The 21,155-nt window shown below is 42.6% G+C and overlaps 1 protein-coding gene across 2 annotated transcripts in view; it reads left to right on the top strand.

Annotated features, from left to right (window-relative positions):
- The first annotated feature begins 606 nt into the window (after positions 1-606).
- Positions 607-21,155, top strand: part of LOC137518797 (cadherin-7) — a 370,823-nt gene continuing 350,274 nt past the window's right edge. The window contains exon 1 of one of the 2 annotated variants that reach the window (XM_068237112.1): positions 607-912. The gene's annotated coding sequence lies outside the window, so the exon portion shown is untranslated. Of the gene's footprint in view, positions 913-1,268; positions 1,306-21,155 lie in introns of those variants that run through there. The other variant, XM_068237113.1, reaches the window with a different exon arrangement.

The following is a 21,155-nucleotide window of genomic DNA, read 5'->3' as shown; positions in this document are numbered from 1 at the left end:
CTGGCACTGACAATAGCAATACAATAGGAAACAGGAGCAATAGGTAATGTGTTTCCAGCAACACTGTAAACCTAACCTGATTCTATTGTTCCAAAGTGTTTAGATGCAGGACCCTCTTCTGGAAGATGGGCTTCACACTGAGACTAAATCATACGCTGGGATTTTACACCAGATAACACAGCAGGGTGGAAAATATACAGAAGTAAAGAGACTGGAACTAGGGCACGCTGGAGAGACTGAAAGGGCAAAACTATAAAGCAAGAAAACTCTAAAGTTATGATTGGCTTTTATGACTTTGGCTCCGTGCCTCAGGAGGAGCTCAATTGATCAGGGTTCCTAATGACAAGCTGGGAGAAGAAGAAGAAGAAAAAAATTAAAGTCTCTCCTGAATCTCTTTCAAATGCAAATACTCCAAGAGATGGATGAGATACAGCCCCGCCCTCTTTCCATAGCCCTTTTTTGATTTTTATACTGAGGACTCCCTCTGTACCTCCTGTCAAGGAGGATGATTGTGCTTCGGATTCCCTTTTAACAGCAGATGCTGTATCCAGGAGAAACAGGAGAAGAGAGAGGAAGAGAGAGGAACAGAGAGAGTAGGCAGAGGGAGAGAAGAGAAGAGAGAGAGGGGGAGTAGAGAGAGAATGAATGTCACAGCTCTGGCTTTTTACATCCTCAGATGAAGTAGTGAACTAGTCACAGGGCACGGAGCATGTTCTCACAGCAGTTCAGAGCCTCAGAGACACTGATAGCACTGATATGCTGCTACTCCTGCACAGTCTGCCCAAAGCAGAGCTTCACTAACTTCTCCTTGTGACAGCGCGAGCACATGTCTCCTGGACCAGGTACCTGCTCAGCACAGCGCTCTGGGATTTACAGCATCCTTTCTTTGGCTGCACAAGAAGAGAACTAAAGGTAAGAGTCTCTTCTTCTTCTGGCTTCTTTTGTGCGATGGATTATTTGTAAGCAATTCATTTTTATTTTTATTCTGAGGAATTGTAGTAGCCCAGGATCCCGTTCCGTGCCACAGAAAAGATGGATCATCATTTGCATGCAGCATCAATGACATTTAGAAGTTACTTCCATTCTAATCAGTGCTTGCTTTGAAAAGAGATAAAAAAGACCTGCTGCCAGTAAGCATATAAAAAGGCAAGTCTGCAAAAAAGGAGGAAAAAAAAGCATGCTTCAAATGAGAAAGCGCAGAAGGGAAGGAGGGATAGACGGGAATAGGGAGATATCAGGAGAATGCCGTTCAGGCACAGCAGCCAATTTACAAAAGACTTGCAGGAATCCTAAATTAGGAGTAAGGTAAATATTTATTTTCCCTTTTCTCCACTGCTGAGTCCTGCTGTGTATCAGATGCATGGATGAGGTCTGTTACTCATATTTACACACTTTTGTTTCTTTTCATGTTTGTGTGTTGTTAACTTGAGTATCCTTTTAACCCTCTCCCAATCTATAGATGCACCTGTTAGTGTTCCAGTCACTTGCATAGGGTAGGTTAAACACTTGAAGACTTGTTCTTTTAAGGGCTCCCACTTTCATTCTATGTGTGGTATGGTACTTCATCACTTTGTTCCTGGCAATTCAAGCTGCAGCTAAGGTCAGCAAGGGTTATGCTAAGCATGACTTCACAAGGCAGTGTCAAGAAACAGGTTATTCTCTGTAATGCAAAATTATGATCTCAGAGCTGGCTCTGTTCACTGTGCATACATCTATATGCAGCCTGCTACTATAAAAAGAGAGGCACGTTGTTTAACCATTTATCTGTTCCATGCTGGCTATAGTACTCACAAGTGCACATGTGCCACTCTCAGCTCTGCACAGAACACCCAGGTAATAAATGTAACCGGAGATTGCAAGGAGTGCTTTGCTAGCAGATTGCTTAAGCATACAAATTACCTGCTCTAGCAGATTAGAAAGGTCATGTGCATTTATGCTATTTTTATTTCTTTTTTTGCATGAGTAATGCTCAAGGTGTTGTGTTTCATCAGGGTAGCTATTTGTTACCACTGCTGTCTCCCATCAGTGCAGAGATGAACTCTATTAAATGCTTTGATCAGGTCCAACTTGGTATCACAAAGGAACATATTATGGAAAATCGGTGCTAGATGCATTAAGATTTTCCAGACTCATGCTAATGAGTACAAGGGAGAGCCCTGGTTGTACTTTGCATCAGGCACCTTTTGTTAACTTGTACTAAGCAGAACCTACAGTTAACAAAGCTCATCAAAAATTCACTTTGAATTGTTGAGGCTGTTAAGCCACACAAAGTCATTGGGAGTGGATGCTGATCTCACAAAGCATTATGCATCCATGGCTAGGCTCTCACATCAAAAGTAAGTGAAAGGAAACAAGGACTGCCGCCCGCCACCAATGTGAAGGAAATAATTAGATACTTACAGTAAAGCCCAGTAAATTACATGTGTGACATTTCAGAATAGAGGTCTGATTATAAAAAGCTTGCTCTTCACATTCCAGCCTTGCTGTGTTTGCAGTCGATAATGTGGATTTAAAATATCCTGATCATTTCTGTTTAGGTTACTTTTGCCATTGTTATGTAACTGTTGCATGTCAATGCATATTCATTTGATGGGTATGGAGCGTGATAGCACAAAGTTCCATGGAAAAAATAAAATAAAAAAACATGAATAAATATGCTTTATTTGTAGGCTATACTATTATGTTGTGTAGCTCAATGCTGTTTTCTGCCACTCGAATGCAGATGTCACTGAAGCATATTTTCTATTTTGGGTGTTTTTGCTGAATATTAAAAAGCTGAGTAACCTTCAGTGTCATAGTAAAGGTTACAGTGGCATAGGCAACATCGATGCAGAATTCAGAACATAACCACTGAAACACTATGCCTATACCCATTAGGCATATCCATACTTTAACAATGTCTATACTGATTTATTAATCTCATACCCAAGTCAGCATTTCTGTTGGCCATTAGCAGAAAAAAAAGTTCTATTCAATATGTGTTGCTTTGCCATTCTACTTAAGTCTCCTATGTAACAGGCTATTTGCTGGGGGTTGTTATTCAATATGAAAGCAGCATCTTGTTATTTTGTCTTTCTCACAATCATCCTTAAAATGAATGACCTTATGTTAATGTGATTGTCAATTTGCAATAAATTGACAGAGGGAAGTGGCAAGTGCCATAACCTATTAATTGTCACTGATTAATTTGAACACACTAGGGTACGTGCACATTGGCGTTTGGTTCCCATTTGCACATGCTGGTCCTGGTTTAGAATAAAGTTAATTGAATCTCCATCGTGAGGAAAGGTGCACTGCATGCTACCACTTATAACTTGTACTGAATATCTCTCAATACTACTTTGGATACCGAAGTGATTGTTATAAATCACAAAAACTGTACATAGACTCAAAATAGAAGTTTATCCACTGGGTGGGGGGGGGGCCGGGGGTTGTATGCAGGGCAAATGTACAGACATAAACAGAGTGCAAATGGGATTAAAACAGACCACTTATGAATTCATTTGCACAGTTCTCCTAAATCTAAGCATACGTCAGTAACTTATGGTATGAAGGCATGAAACGCGTTTTGAAACTTTTTCAACTTGGCCCAGATAAAACAAACTTTTCTTATGAGTTTTGTATACTCGTGTTTTATTTTATTTTACTTTTTTTTTTTTGCCCGCACACCACAAATATATTTCAGGTCCAAACAAGAGTAAAAGTATTGAAATGAGGATGATGCCCTTAATCACTACAAGTGTCATAATACTTTATTATTCATATTCTTGCATCTTCACTTACTAAGTGCTAAAAAAAAAAAAGTTATTGTATTGCATAAGGTGAGAAAAAGAGTTTAAAATGCCCTAAGTAAAGCTTAATGCATCAGAGGCAGAGCCAATGTGACGTTCCAAAGATGACAGTCCCAACAGTAGTAACAGATTACGGTGAAACAATTCACATCTCCAATTTCCAGCTTTCCTCTAGCAGTGGAGTGTACAGGTATATGCAGCTATTTTAAGCCTTCTGGAATCCTTCTATATTTATACAAGAAACAATAGGGTGCTGTTGGCCAGCTGGCACACCATGCATCATGTGCATAGTCTTCACTGCTGCTGTATATGTTATTTGTAGATTACAACTATACCTTGTTAATTATCTTGGCCTGCGACTCAGTGCTGCTTTCTTTGTGTCCTGAATTGCCTATGCAGTAAACAATACACATATAAAATGCACATTTTGTACAGCACTGGCTCATATGATAATTATGACTGTAATTCAGACTTCAGCAGGCAGCATGAGCACCTAATTTGTTTTCAGATACTGGTGCAATTACTTCATCTGCAGATATAATAAAGTCTGGCCAATGTTGTAGATAATGTTGATTTGTTTTCATGATTCTACCTTTATTTGTCACAAAAAATATATAAAGTGCAATTCAAAATAAATGTCATGCTGCATAGTAATCTAATCAGCATAGCTTTTAGCAGAAAATATAATCTCTCACCCTGTGACACTATAGTTGGGGATAAAATATTGGCCATTTAAAGTGTCAGTACATTCAGTAAATTGACATTTCAAATTTAAGGGAATTGTGGAAACTCAAACAAGCAGTAGCTTCTTAAATCTCTGGAGGCCTTTGACAGCTGGAACTTTGCAGAGTTCCTAGTTACGTCCCTTGCCATTGTCAATGTGAAAGCCTCTCACGTTCCCTGTTAGAGCTATCATTTCTGCTGGATTATTAAAATTAGTCATAAATTGTACATCTTCTGCTGCTGCTGCTGGTTAAATAAGACTATACACTGGGTACCGGAAATTATAGGTACTACAGAGGTGACATTTACGTATAGTCTCAGAAATGAATAATATGTTTTTGAACCCACAAATGTCAAAATTCAGCTAAAACCAGTTTTGCATGTATATTTTCGGAACAAACAAATATTTGTTGAGTGATCCCTTAGGAACCTAACTGATAGAGTGTTTGGAGCGGGGCAGGATGTACAATACCTTATAATAATGACTTTGAAGAAGCATAAACACTGAAGATCATTAGGCAATGCATCACCCCCCCCCCCCCCACACACACACACACACACACCCAGGTCAAAGCTGTTGAGGGAGCACGACCTTCAGCCCCGGGAGAGCCAGGGCTGAAGGGAAACCCAACTTCTTATCTTCTTTCCTATTAAACAGGGACCACCCCTCCAGAGCAATTAGCAAGTATAGTTGTGGGTAGGAGGTGTCATGGTGACCAATGATATCTACTTCTGCCCCCCCCCCTATTAATTCATATAATGTAGAATCCTTTACTTTCCCCACTGCCTACCTGTAGTGCCTGGCCTAATCTGGGGCTGGGCAATTCACTTTACATTTTCTCTTCTGGGGATGAAATTAATATTAGAAAATGGTATGAATCGTCCTCACACCCAGAGGCATATCTAGAGGGGTGCAGGCATGGCTCATGCTATGGGCACCACAGCTCGATGGGTGCCATGTCTGCTCCTTTGCTGCACTGCCAGGCCTACCCCGTGCCTCCCCATAATTTAGACCTCAGATCTGATTTATTCTGTTATCTGGGGAACATGGTTTTATTAGGGAATTTATATATGTAAGCCACCTTGGCTTAATGTTATAAAAGAGGATAGAGAGGGAATGATAAGATATATTTCCAAAAAAAGTAACTTCAGCAATATCCTAAGTCAAAAACACAGGCAACCGCAACACATGTACATGAGAAAGGATGCTGTTTTTAAAAGGGGCTCTGGTGGTGGTGTTGTTGTTGTTGGTGGTGGTGGTGGTGGGGGGGGGGGGGGAGTTGGGTGCAATTTCAGTGTTTGTCATAGGCTCTATATTACCCAGATATGCCCCTGATTACGCCACACTTGGGTGGAGAGGGGGGGATAGTGAAGTACATGCATCTAGGTGTCCTACCTAAAGCACCACACATTACTGATGGGTGGCAGAACAGAAGAGGTAAAGAGAACTATATTGTATAAATATGGTGTGTGTGTGTGTGTGTGTGTGTGTGTGTGTGTGTGTGTGTGTGTGTGTGTGTGTGTGTGTGTTGTGTGTGTATTTGGGGGGAATTTTCCACAAAGGAGAGGAATATCATTTTAAAACTCACTTAACCTGAAACTATAGTTACTATATATACTGTGACCATAATGAATATTCAGCACTTGCTGTAGTATAACATATACAACATTACAGAGGTAATTTTGATTTTCATTCTCCAAGTGCTGTAGTGACTGGATTTGGCCTATAGAAATCTGCCAGCTCAGACACATGTTGGAAGAGGTTATCCAGCACTAACATGTGGTGAAATTTCTCTAAAGTTCTCATTCATCCAGATCACAGTCATATCCAAAGAAAATAAGGTAGTTTATATACTTTTTTCACAATTTAGTTGGTTGGTTGGTTCTACCATGAGATCACCAGTTTCTCCTGATGTAGCAAACCTGTATGTGGAGGAAATGGAAAACAAGCTATGATTATTCAAGTGAACAACACTGTTCAGGTATGTGGAAGGTCCTCTTTAGGAGAAAGGAAATGTCTTCTAGAACAGGGCTTCCCAACCTTGCCCTCAAGCACCAACAGGGCATGTTTTATAGAAAACCACAAAAATTCAGCATTCAGATACAGTTTATGTGGCGACTGTAGTCTGATGCAAAATATTTATTTTTTTAACAGTTGAATTTTAGGTAAGGCAAAGAAAATAACTCGGGTTCAGAAACATATACTTACCTAAGGAGAGGAAAGCCTCTGAATGCTAATTAAGCCTTCCTCGCTGTCCTCTGTTCTCCTAGTGGACCCTCCAGATGATTGGGGCCACGATCCTCTTCTGACACAAGTATGGCCATACTGCAGCTGCACGAGCTTGGTCACAACTTTGCAGTATGGCCATGGTTGTGCTTGAAATGGAGCACAGCCATGATCAAATTACCAACAAGGCTTTGCAAGTAACTTTGGAGGAAGCGAAAAAACAGCGAGGGAAGCCTCATTAGGATCCAAAGGCCATATGTCTTATTCCATCACCGTATCAGTTGAGTGCAGGGTAAGGCAAATGACAGAGTACCCTGCTGCCTCTTAAATACCAGCAGCATTAGGACATGTAATTCAGGGTCTGGCTATTGCTGATACCCGAATTACATAAAAAATCCTGCTGCACCGCTATAGCCACAATAAAATTATGTGTATGGGGGCGCTCAAAGCAGGTGCTATGCTGCTCCAAATGCGCACCTAAACTATCTGTCTTGTCCAGAGGCTTCTTAGGTAAGTATGTGATTTTGTACCAGAGCTTTGGCTCCAGTACAATTTAAACCCACAAAACTACACAAACTTGGGGTTTGGAAAACTCCACAAACTTCGGGTTTGGAAACAAGAACTACATAAGTTTTCTTTTAAATAGACGACAGACTACCCAGTCAAGACAATGGCCTCAATTCACTAAGATCATGCTGGAGATAATAAAGCAAGAAAAAACTTACCTCCACACAGTGAGAGAGTTATCTTATCTCTTCATTCCTTAAGTTACCTCCTCTGTAGTTAAGTTACCTCCTCTGTAGTTAAGTTACCTCCTCCGTAGTTAAGTTACCTCCTCTGTAGTTAATTTTACCTCCTCTGTAGTTATTTTCACACACAGTTAATTAACAGCCTGCCTTTAACTCTGGAGTTATTTTAAGGATTGAAGAGTTAACTTAAAGACAGAAGAGTTCACTTTAGGTTTGCCTGAGGTAAAATGTTTCCTGAATAAGACATGCCTCATCACCATGGTGACAACTCTAGAAACGTTATTAAAGACAGGAGATAAACTTAGTGAATTGAGGCCAATGACTCTGGGTCACCAGCCCCTAATGTATTTTCTACACAGAAAGAGAATGTGCATTCCTGAATCCTGAGAGGGTAGCAGGAAGCCCAGCTCCTGAGTTTCACAGAAATAAGTAAAATACCACAAATGTCAACCAAAAAACGTATTTATGTCTTAACCTCCCTGGCGGTAATCCCGAGTGTAGCTTGGGCTAGCCGACCGGAGTCAATGCAGAGTATAGTGTGCAGCGGGCACTTTTACTCACCTCCTGGGGGATCCAGACGTCGTTAGCCATTGTCCTTCCTGTTCTCCGAGGCTCTGAATCACTCTGGTGAGATCACTGTCATCAATCTCACTACAGATTGACAGCACCACCCAGAGGACGGAGGTAAAATTGCAGCATTGGAACCCAGGAAGGTGAGAGTGAGCAGGAGCTGCTACAGAGAGACTTTGGCAGAAGGATTTTTCCTGATTTTAGGGTATGAAACATTTAAAAAAAAAAAAACTAAAATCCATAAATAAGCATACCGCCAGGGAGGTTAATACATGCCTCCCCATTTCACATATAGTTCTGAAAAAAATATTCTGTCTGGAACCCTACTTAAATGTTATGTTCCAACATCAGTCTACAAATATTTTATCTTCTCTTTAAACAATGGGCTTGATTCACAAAGCCGTGCTAACTGTTAGCACGCTTGTGATAAGCCCCTTAATCACTCACGCCTAAACGGAGTTTAGGCATGATAAGTTCTGATCACACGCAAGGTTTTGCGCGCTGCACGGTGCGTGCAAAGTGCCCATTCAGCTCTATGCGACGGTCCGCGCGCACCGCGCTGTGCGCGCACCTTTGTGCGCGATGTGATTCACAAAACGGTGCTAACCTACTTAGCACCCTGCTTATCACGCCCAAAGGTGCTATGTAGGTTAGCACAGCTTTGTGAATCAAGCCCAATGTCTTCTAACTCATGATTACATGGATTTTTTTTAATTTATATTATTTTAATAACTTTTAATCAAATTGAAATGTAAGCTATTAATGTGCCTTCACTTACAAGTTTGGGATTAGTTTTCAAGATTGATTTTTCCTTGTCTAATACATGCCATGACTGAAAGATAGGAACTCAGTAAACTGACAAACTTAATATATTAATTTCCACTGCAGCATATGCCGATGTCACCTATGGCATGTCCTAGTACTACACTCACTCAAGGCATGGCCTAGTATTATACATAAGACTTGTCCTAGTTTTAAGTCTCTCTGTGGCATTTCAGTCTGACCTGTCCCCTATTCCGATTATTAAATTCACCTGAGGCACAGCATGTTGTTTAGACTCACTCTGTGGCAAATCTTGCTGTTTAGAGCCACTGGCAACATGTTCAATGTAGAAGAAAGTGCACCAGTGGTATGTGCTGATTCTCACACTTACCAGCTGTGTGTTCTGACATTCAGACTCTTTTGTATGTGCTACCCTTCTGACTCATTGCTGTCTATTCACTTATTCAGTCTTATCTCTAACATGCCCTTGAGTTGAGACTGTCCTATCTAACATGCTAGTAACGCATACATGCAAAAAAGGGCGCTGGGGAAATTTGGACCCCCAGAAAATCAGATAGTAGAATATCAGTAAATGCATCAATATTCTTCTATTACAGGGTAAATGACTATTAATACATTAACGCATACCAATATTTTACTATAGTTAAACATAACCATATTCTCACACTGAGCCCTCCCACTACTGATCTTAACCCACCCACCCACACCTTACCTTAACCACCTCCCAAGGCCCAAACCTTCACCCTCACCCCCATTACTAACCATAACCACCTCCCACAGCTACATTTAACCCCCCACAGCTAACCTTAACCATCCCCCGACCACCAATTGTGCTGCAAAAAATTGGAAAATTTTTATTTTTCTGGTGCCGCCGTGTGGCACCCACATCATCTACATTGTCTATTGGACCCCTTAAGTACTCCACTTCTACAGTTGTAATCCTGCTCCTCTGACTCCAGCCTGACTTAAAAGCCAAGGCTTCTGCTATCTCAATAATTTAAAAACAGCACCTGATTTACTTTACCTATGTTGCAAAGTTTACCTATCCACAACATGTAGTGGCTGGAAGATCAGTAGCTGTTTTTATAATGAAGGGAGATGGGGAGAAGGCCTGAAGGAACAAAGGTTGCTGGATTGCTTCCAGATAGATGAGTGTCACCATCGCCTTTTTCTTGCAGGTGAACAAGCACATTTATTTCAATTATTAGCATGTTTACACATTAAGAGTTCACTGTATGTTGTTGTCTTAGAGCATATTCACATAACTTCCCCCTCCTTTTGTGTCACCAACCCCTCCCTCTAGATTGTAAGCCTTTGGCAGGGCCCTCTCCCCTTGTGTATCATACTTGACTGTGTGCACTTTACCCAGAATTTGGAACTTGTTACCACTCCAGTTTATGATCTGGCATTGTACTACTGTCTGCATTGTGTTGTGTATCTTTTTGCTATTACCTGTTTTGTTGTATCTATTGTCTATTACCTGTATTGTTCTGTCACCCCTGTTATCATTGTCTGTAATCTTATTTATTGTGCAGCGCTGCGTAATATGTTGGCGCTATATAAATCTTAATCTAATAAATAATAATAATAATAACTTGGTCTGTACTCTCTTCAAGGTCAAATACAGTAGGTCATTTGGAGAAAGAGAGTTCCTGGATCTATTTTACATTGCATGATGCAAATTACACTAGGCAATGTCATTAATGGCAGGGCAGGAAACTCCCTAGTTTGTCTATATAACTTAGTAGTCATGAGCAGAGGAGACTAGGGGATCTGGGAGCTTCCAGAAGTGAAAGAAATCCTGCATTCTTGTATAGATCACATTTCCAGTGAAGCAAAGTGTAAAACATAGACAGTAGGCAGTACAAGAAATGCATACACGGCACATCAACAATGTGGTTATCAGTAATGCAAGTGTAAAACCTGCCCTTGGGTGGTAAAATGTAAAGGGTAGGGTAGTGGAGTAGAAAACCTAGGTAAGGTGGTGTTTGGTGAAGGAGCTGGGAAGTGAGGGTCTGGCTGATATGCAATTCACTTTTTCTTCTGAGTTTTCTTCTAGGAGACATTTTTTCATCATCTATTTAAAATAACGTTTCCGCATTCTGCAATTGAAGTAGTTGAAAAAGTACTATCAAGATTATTTTGAGCATTTTCTTGCTTGTGGGTGGCTTTAAAGTCATTTTAGTAACAAATTTGAAAACATCAAAAATCAAGAATTTGAAGGGCGCTGCTTCTACCTTCCGACCTTGAACCGATCTTTAATCTGAAAATATCACCTAGGAGAAAACAGAGGAGAAAAGTTTAATTGCATATGGGCTTGAGTCATTGAGTCGTTTAACATATGATACAGATGTGGATATGTGTCTGAATGGGGTCTGGGACAGATTGCATGTGTGGTTTAAAAGGTGTATTTTAAGGGTGTTCTTTAAGGTTTTAGTATTTGGAGCATGATGATATACAAGATTTTGAAGAGGGTTCCAAAGGAATGGTTAACCCTTTCTAATCCTGTGTAGGGCTATGCTTGACAATGGCATTTTCCAGTTCAGGCCCAATATTGGAAATAATCTGACATAGGAAGACATGGCTGCCGATAGAGGTGCTGTTGTCAGATAAATTCCGGCACAGTGTCAGTCTCTTAAGATCAAAGTGTCAGACTAAGTCCGGCACTTTGATCATTACCATCTCCATCTTCTGGAATCTAGTCCAGCACGGTGCTAGCATATGTGGATCAAAGTTTCGGACAAAGTGCGACCCTCCAGAACCACACTGCATCATGTATTTATTTCATTATGCTGGTGCGCTTGCAATGAGGGCGGCCCTACAGCATGTGAGCTGGAACTGGCCTCGCTGATGCTAGGTCACATCCTTATTCTATGGCGAGGGGATAGAGACCCTACCAGATCCCACATTGCTCTTCACTCCCATGATCACCCATGCTCCCTCCAACACCAGAAAAAAAGTAATTGCTGGGGGCTACGTGGGAAATTGCAAAAAGTATTGGAGAGTCTTAAACTCAGAGATGGATTAGGGTGAAATGGGCCTCTAGAGGCAAGATTGAAACTGTGGCCCACCTCTGATTGTCACGTCATATTTTTTGTTAAGATTTGTTGGGGGCTAATATCAATCAGACCCCTAGTCTCTCTCCAGCCCTCTGGAACCTGCCTAAGTTGCCTTGTGGATGATCTAGCTCTGCTTATGAGAAGTTTTGTATTTAAGAATGAGAGGAGGAGATCAAAGGGGCCGGTAGCAGGATTTCACATGTGAAGCTTGCAAGTGAGATGACATCTAGAATATTATTGAGGAGATATATGAAGGAAGCTGCTTAAGGTGTATCCGAGGCAGAATCCCTGCGATGATTTGGACACAGAGGCATGTTCATGATATCATCAAATGCCTCTGTGTCCTTTCCTTCCCTTTGCTGGGTAAACCGGCAGCTGCATCCTCCCATATAGAATGTTGGCATTTCTATAGTGGAAGGGGCATCCTGTGGCTGAGAGCGATTCCTGAAGAACGCCCTCTCAGGTGTCGGGACCTCCCCTTCACCGTTTCTTCCCTACCCTCTGTTCTGCATTGTAAAAAAAAAGTGCACGAGAGCAGCTACTGAGCATGCCCAAAGCTCAGGCCCTCTCATGCACTGTAGTCGGGCATGTGCCGTGACCTCCGTAAGTACTTACGGGGTTGTGGCCATCTTGGATTTTTTTTTCCTTCTTCACCCGGTGGACGAATGGAGTGGGGGGAAGATCATGAAGTGGCACGTCGGGATCCAGAAGATGAGCTGCATCAGGTAGTATGTTTTTTTTTTTTTCATTTTTACAACACCACCTTGGGTTCTCTTTAAGGAGAGCTTTGAAAGCGAGAATCAGGAGTTTGAACCTGATTCTGTGGGCAACTGGCAGCCAAAGGAGGGGATGCAAAGAGGGACAGCATCAGATGAGTTGAATGAGATATGAGTAAGACGAGCAGCAACTTTCAGTAGGAACTGGAGATGTGCCACTCTGTTTTTCAGTAGCCACAGAGTAGGATGTTACAATAGCTAAGACAAGATGTGATCAGGGTTTGCACAAACATTTTTGGTAACCTCCTGTGCGAGGTAAATGAGTTTTGTGATATGAGGATTAAATGAAAGTTTAGAGGTAAATATTAACTGGAAACAGTGGGCATTAGGAGTGAAAGTTATTTGGGTGTTGATGCCCATCGATAGATATTAAAGGACAACTGTAGCAAGAGGCACGTGAAGGCTGCCATATTTATTTCCTTTTAAGCAATGCCAATTCCCTGGCAGCCCTGCTGGTCCTCTGCCTCTAGTACTGCTAGCCATAGACTCTGAACGAACATATGCAAATCAGATGTTTCTGACATTATTGTCAGATCCGACAAGATTAGCTGCTTGATTGTTTCTGGTGTGATACAGACTCTACTGCAGTCAGAAAAATCAGCAGGCTGCCATGCAACTGGTATGGTTTAAAGGAATACTGTAGGGGGGTCGAGGGAAAATGAGTTGAACTTACCCAGGGCTTCTAATGGTCCCCGGCAGACATCCTGTGCCCACGCAGCTACTCACCGATGTTCCGGCCCCGCCTCTGGTTCACTTCTGGAATTTTAGACTTTAAAGTCTGAAAACCACTGTGCCTGCATTGCCATCTCCTCGCTCCCGCTGATGTCACCAGGAGCATACTGCGCAGGCCCAGTATGGTCTGTGCCTGCGCAGTATGCTCCTGGTGACATCAGCGGGAGCGAGGACACGGCAACGCAGACACAGTGGTTTTCAGACTTTAAAGACTCAAATTCCAAAAGTGAACCAGAGGCGGGGCCAGAGCATTGGTGAGCACAGGATGTCTGCCGTGGACCATTAGAAGCCCCGGTTAAGTTCAACTCATTTTCCCCTGACACCTCTACAGTAGGCAGCCTCCATATTGTTCTCAATTTAGTTGACCTTTTACATCACACATCTATGGTGTCCAGTGGCATCTCCAGACCCAAATGACTAGATCCATTCCAGGAGCAGCAATCATTTGAGAGAAGTTTGATTGGTGTGCTAAACACCCACCATTCATATTGTAATTATGACTTTGCTGTTGGCAAAATAGAATGTAACATAAGCACACAAATACTGCACTGATATGTGTACAAACTATTTACGTGTGATGAATGAGCTTCATGCAGTTACAACCATTCCTGCAGTGAATCAGACGCAGAACCTGTGTAATTCATATGTGTCATGTTTTAAAGAATCTGCCAACAACCCTAGCAAGAATGCAACATGAAAAGAAATGACACCTCCTGGCTTAGTTGACGAGGCTGATGCCTTCAGGGCAGAAACTCAGTGCAACTAATTATATTTCAAAATATTATGGTCATATCAGTAAAAAAAAAATACTGCTGATTGGTTGCTGTGGGACTGTGGAATTTATACATTGATGGTGTTTTGTGCTTTGTCTGACTTAAAAAACCTCCCTTATACTCTGTAAAAGAATAACTCATGTGTGAGTTTATTTACTTTGTATGATGAGCTGCAAATCATTAAGGAGATAAACGATTTCACATCTACAGCACTCTTTTTTTTAAGCCCAAATCGGAAAAGTTAGAAAAGCTTAAATGAGAGCTACTGCTAATGGAAGACACCTGCTAGAACGATCTGCTGCTGCCAGTTACTGCAGGGAGACTAGCTGATGACTGTCAGTGTTAACCAGTGGGTGTCACTGTCGTACTGACAAAGGAGACACTTACTGAGTTGAGATAGCGAAGGAAATAAGGTTGTGCTTTGCACACATGATGTAGTTTTTTGTTTTATTACTCTTTTGTTTCTAATCTTTGGTAATGTCTTGTTTCTGAGTATACCTGCACCTTTAAGCAGAGTGTAGCTCAGCTACGGATAATATGTCAGATAAAGACTATACTGCTGAAGTCTACTCTTTTGAAAGGTTTCTTTTTTTGTGTCGTAAAGCTACGCTGCACAAATACAAAAAGTATTACTGCATCGAACTACATTACATGTCGAGCGATTCAAATTACATAATTATAACAATAAAGCTGTTCAGAGTATTGTGGACCTTTATTCAATCGGTTTCTTTGTATCTGCCTTTACAGGCAAAGATAACATTTTCATGACAAATACTGTACTGTATTTAAAGTGACAGTGTGCTTATACTTACAGTATGTGTGGTTTAGATGTCTTCAAATGGGGCCCTAATCAATAATGTAATATATTTGTATTACATATTTTAGTCCCACTTTAAAAAGAACCTGAAGTGAGGGAAATATGGAGGCTGACTTTTTTATTTAATTTTAAACAATACAAATTGCCGGGCTGTCCTGCTGATCCATTGCTTATTTTAGCCATAGACCCTGAACAGGCATGCAGATCAAAGGTTTCTGTCAAAAAATGACAAGATTAGCTGCATGTTTGTTTCTGGTGTGGGATTTAGACACTAATGATGCCAAAAAGATAAACAGGACTGCCAGGCAAAGAGTGACATAGCTAGATATCATGGGGCCCCATAGCAAAATGTTCATGGGGCCCTCGGATGCGGGCACTCCTAAGCAATGCCACCTGCCCCTGCCCTATGGATATGAGTTAATTGGGCAATTTACATTTCCATGCATTCAACACTATGGGCAGTGACTGAGACAAAGTCAGAGGGTAGAGAAACACCAGAGATTTAAAGGTAAATACGTTAAGTAGCACCTAGGCCCTCTATGCTCCAGGGCCCCATTGCAGATGTTATGGCTGCTATGGCTATTGCTACGCCCCCTGCAGGCAACAATATTGTTTAACCCTCCTGGCGGTTTGCTAAAAATCCGCCAGGGGGCAGCAAATCTTTTTTTTTTTATTCTTTTTTTGTTTTTTCATGTAACGAGACAAAGTCTCGCTACATGATAGCCGCATCCTCCCAGCCCCTCTGATCGCCTCCGGCGATCGGCGATCAGGAGATCCCGTTCAAAGAACGGGATCTCCTGGAGGGCTTCCCCGTCGCCATGGCGACGGGGCGGGATGACGTCACCAACGTCATCGACGTCGTGACGTCAAAGGGGATTCCGATCCACCCCATAGAGCTGCCTGGCACTGATTGGCCAGGCAGCGCACGGGGTCTGGGGGGGGGGGGGGGGGCGGCTGCAGCGCAACGGATAGCGGCGGATCGGCGGGTAGCGCGGGCGATCGGGCGCTGCACACAGCTAGCAAAGTGCTAGCTGCGTGCAGCAAAAAAAAAGTATGCAAATCGGCCCAGCGGGGCCTGAGTGGTGCCTTCCGGCGGCATAGCCCGAGCTCAGCTCGGGCTTACCGCCAGGAAGGTTAAAGGGACTCTGAGCACCTTTCATGGGCATGCCTTTTAAGACAGATGACTTCCAACAAAGTTGTGCTATGATCCCTCTGGCGGAGCCTGTTGCAATGGCCATGCATGTCACTTCCTCTTCCTGCTTCATTCAGTGATGCACTTCTCTAATAGAGAAAACAGGGGTTACCTGGAAATTATAACATAACCAAGATGACAGCCGCAATTGTTAAATTGAAATCAAATGAAAACTATTTGGTGTAGAACGGCGATTTAGGCATCAAATGAAAGAGGAGAGCACAAACTACAGAATGGTATGCATCTTTAAGTACTTTGCAGTACTGGTCATAGTCTTAAAGGCATGCCCATGAGAGGTGCCCGGAGTCCCTTTTAAAAGGAAGTAAATATGGCCGCCTCCCTATCCCTCTGGCTTCAGGTTTTCTTTAATGTACTGCTATGCCATCCCAAAGTATACAGTAAAAGCAGGGGTGTAACTAGAGGGGAGCAGCTCCTGTGATCACAGGGGGACCAGAGCTATGAAGGCTCCAACTAATAACCTTCCCTTCCTCCGATACAGGGCACTGTACCTCCGATCAGGTCTTTTTGTGGTTTTACCTGTTATGGGTGTAAAGATCATGATGGCCACACTTGTTTTATGAACCTTGTGAGATGGGTGCCAAGGCCATGAGGGGCACCAAGTGGAGGCAAGGGATGGGGTGGGGGGTGGGGTGGGGGGGGGGGTGGCATGAACTGTAGTTATGCCACTGAGTAAAAACCATCTGACTGTGCCTATTCTGAGATTAAAATAACTGCAATAAGTGCTGATCTCTTTTTAAAAAATATACTTACAAAATGTTCCTTCTTGATTTGATTGTTCTAACAATTCTAACAAGTGAGTGGGAATTTCTTCCCCTGCACAGAGCAATCATCTGGTCTTGCCCAACTCATTTCTTGCTCCCTCCTTTCGAGCACAGGGAGGAGGGAACATGGTCAGCTCTGTCCTCAGAGGACAGACATGGCTAGTACTCTCTCCCAGCTACTCCCGGCGTCCCTCCAGTGGGTGATAAGGTAAGGGGAGGAGTTTGGACAGCTTTTATGATCTATTCCACACAGTGTACTTTAAAAAAACCATGCCTAATGCCAATGGACATGAATGTGAACAACAAATATTATTATGTATTTAAATGATGCTGACCTTTACCACTACACTTTACATAGTTCATCAACCGAGTCAAGGCACTAACTGTTCCTCAGTGTTTTACTATACTCCTACTTTTAGGCCAGCTGCTTGAAAGAGGCTATTTAATTGTTAGTATGTTTAAGAGATGGTGGTATAAACCACTGTGCCCAGAGGGAACCCATGCAAGCACAGAGAACATACAATGGCCCTTTCATAGAATGCTCTGCCTAAGATTCAAATCAAAGTCTCAAACATTGCAAGGTCAGACTCAGAGTACTTTCCTTTTAACTAAAGGAAAGTTAAGTTTATTGCTGTCCCCTATTTACAAATCAAATGAACAAAACATAGATGTGGATGGGACTTAGACAGAACAAAGACTCCCATAGTGACACCACCCAGCCCTTCTCCCACAGCCTGTCAGTCGACGGAGGAAAGTTGAAGTGGTACTACTGTGTGACAGTGTGAGTAGTTGTCAATCAAAGGGGGAGGGTGGAGCACATATGACTGGATGTAGATGGCTACCCATCCTTACTAGTTAAAAAACAAGTCATACAAGGCTAGGCAGAGCTTTTCAGGAGGAGGCAGAGCATCTGGGCAAAATGATTGGGGTGGAAAACCCTGACTGTACGCAGTTTTTGCAAGTTTTTAGAAAATTTGAATGATCAATATTAAAATGTTATGTTATAAATAAGCATTTTGTAAGTGCCAGAGCTGTGATGGTCAGGGGCCTATTTATAAAACTGTAAAGTGGTTCTAAAGCTATTTTATTTAAATAACAACAGTAGTATACCCCATAAGGCTCCTTCCACATTGTGCACATTGCATGGCAAAAAGCCACTTTGCTTGGTAATGGGGCCATACAGTGAGGCATACAGTACAATGGAAGTATGCCTCACTGCCCTCATATTTCCTTGTAAATGCAGAGCATGCTGTGCATTACCCCAGTGAAATGCGCTGCACCACAATCAATGTGGTAGCTTGATAGGAATATCATGGCATCACTTTGCGATACGATAATAATGTTGTAACAACAAAACACAATGGATATAGGGCCTGATGCAGTAAACTGCATCAATGCTGTCATGCACAGAGAGTGCAAGGCAATTTTACTGTTACTAGTGGAGCAATGTCTGTTAACCCATTAACACCGTGCGCGTTAATGCGCTCATTGCTATGGTAATACACGACACTATGGTAACACACGTTACCACTTATGTGTTTAACTATTTGTATTATTCTTTTTGTTCGCACCAACAGAGACTGGGCAAGTCAGTGAGAGCAACAGAAACATGAAAACATTTGTAAGCCTTTCCCATTGTACTCAAAATTAAAATAAAAACAACTTTTATCTTACCCATGTGACCACAGAATAATCGTGCCCATACACGGTACAATAAAAACATTTGATGTTCCGGTTTATTCGACCAAAAAGATCTTATCAAATTAAACTTGGAAAGAATCTCTCTTTTTTTATCAAGAAAAATAAACAGTTATCCCTTTTTTTCGATAATAACCTGATCGGGCATGTTGGAAAAATCATTATATTCCATAATTTTTTCAGGATTTTCTGACAAATCAAACGCTGATGAATGGTACCTTGAAAATGACTAGGCAATTTTTTTCACTCTAACTGAATAATCAAACTAAATTATCTAATCGAATAAAAACCAGAAATGGGCACTATTATTCTTAGTAAAGTAGGGGTTACCTCTGTAACATGTCCCCTATTATCTTTTTTCCGGAAGAAACTAACTAACAGTTAGTGCCTCTGATGACGCGTTAGTACGCGAAACGGCTGTCAGGCCTCACCTAACCCCCACTGCATACCGCCTATGTGATGTCCATTGGAGCCCAATAAAGGTGTAACATAGGCACGGTGCCTCTCTTTCTTCTCTTCCGGAAAACTGTTACTGCACCTGAGCAGCACGTACCCTATAGCACCAGTGGCTCCAGCCCACCTGCCGCGTCTAGTGCCAAGTCTTTTGTCTTTTGCCTGTACAATGTCCCCTATTATACTGCACAGTTATTCATCATGGGTGGTCTTTTAGACCCTTTTCCTATTCTAAATAGAAGCCAGAAGTTGTTGTTTTCCCCTTTAAAAAGAAAGTGACATCAGCTGGAGGCACAACCCCGCACAGCAAAGAGAAATACAAAGCTTACCACGGAAATAGCAGCTCTTTATAAATGGATCAAAGATTCCTCTACAAAATTCTGCAATGTGCAGGAGTGACCTTGGGCTAATATTTACTGCTGCTTTATAAATATATCCATCAGTCTGAAAGCATGCTGGGATTTCTTATAAGATATGGAGTCCACTTTACCCTTTACTGCAAATCACAGTGATTTGTAAAGTTAATAAAGTTTATTTGGAGATTTTCTCTATGACTTTGGAAGTAAAATAGAAGGTTTATCTGCATGAAACCTGCAATTTTACTCTGTGTCTTCGTTTAAGTATGACATTGGGTAACTATTGATGTGCCTGATCTATATATTCTTTGTAAAGGCCAAAACATTTTGCTTAGGGTAAAAGGATTTGAAGTCCTTTTTTAAAGAGAACCCGAGATGGATTTTCTAAAAATAATAGGAAACAGAGGCATGTTCTCCCCACAATGACAAGCCTCTGTGTCCTTCTATTGCCGCTGCCCCCTGGGCTCTGCTGTCCCCCCTGAAAAACAGCCTCTGTCAGCTTCCTAAAATTGGATGCTAAGCCGCGACCCGGAAGTACTTCCTGGGTCGCGGCTTAGCTTTTTATTAGAGGAAGCTGACAGAGGTGGGGGGGACATGAAATGGAGGAGGTGGGGAGGCAATCCTGATTGACAAATGCCAGGTAAACAGAAGGCTAGCGACAATCAGATTGTTGCTAGCCTGGCACTATTTTTCAGGGGGGACAGCAGAGTTCAGGGGGGACTGGCAGCGCCAATAGAGGCATGTCATTGTGCAGAGAACATGCCTTTGTGTCCTATTATATTTAGAAAATTTGCTTTGGGTTCTTTTTAACCACTTGCCGTCCGCACGCTTATACCGTGCGTCGGCAAAGTGGCAGCTGCAGGACCAGCGACGCAGTACTGCGTCGCCAGCTGCAGGCTGATTAATCACGAAGCAGCCGCTCGCGCGAGCAGCTGCTTCCTGTCAATTCACGGCGGGGGGCTGTCAATTCATCGGTGGCCCGCAGGCTAAATGTAAACACAAGCGGAAATAATCCGCTTTGTTTACATTGTACGGCGCTGCTGCGTAGCAGCGCCGTAAGGCAGATCGGCGATCCCCGGCCAATCAGCGGCCGGGGATCGCCGCCATGTGACAGGGGACGTCCTGTCACTGGCTGCACAGGACGGATAGCGTCCTGTGCAGCCCGGATCACCGGGGGGGGGGGGAAGGTAGGAGAGGGAGGGGGAGAATGTCGCCGCGGAGGGGGGCTTTGAGGTGCCCCCCCGCAACATGCCTGCACGCAGGAGCGATCAGACCCCCCCTGCACATCATCCCCATAGGGGGGAAAAAAGGGGGCGATTTGATCGCTCTGCGTGCACCCTGATCTGTGCTGGGGGCTGCAGAGCCCACCCAGCACAGATCACAACAAACAGCGCTGGTCCTTAAGGGGGGGTAAAGGGTGGGTCCTCAAGTGGTTAAGGGATACTGCTATATTAATAACGTAGACAGTGCCGTTGCTGACAATCTTATCAAATGTCTACTTACCTGGTTGTTCCTCTGATCCTCTTGTGCTATTACTTTCTGGGTCATTGACTGTTCTGACTGCAGTTTACTTCCACTGTCTGCATGCTTATTGCAGGTGTATGATTAAAGCACTCCTGAAGACCAGAGACAAGAAAGACATCCAGGTAATTGGAATCTTTAAAATGAAGAAAT

The sequence above is a fragment of the Hyperolius riggenbachi genome, chromosome 5 (genome assembly GCF_040937935.1).
Source record: "Hyperolius riggenbachi isolate aHypRig1 chromosome 5, aHypRig1.pri, whole genome shotgun sequence".
In the NCBI taxonomy this organism is placed as follows: Eukaryota; Metazoa; Chordata; class Amphibia; order Anura; family Hyperoliidae; genus Hyperolius; species Hyperolius riggenbachi.
Note: the sequence above shows the minus strand (reverse complement) of the source record. Positions and strands in the feature narration are given on the sequence as shown.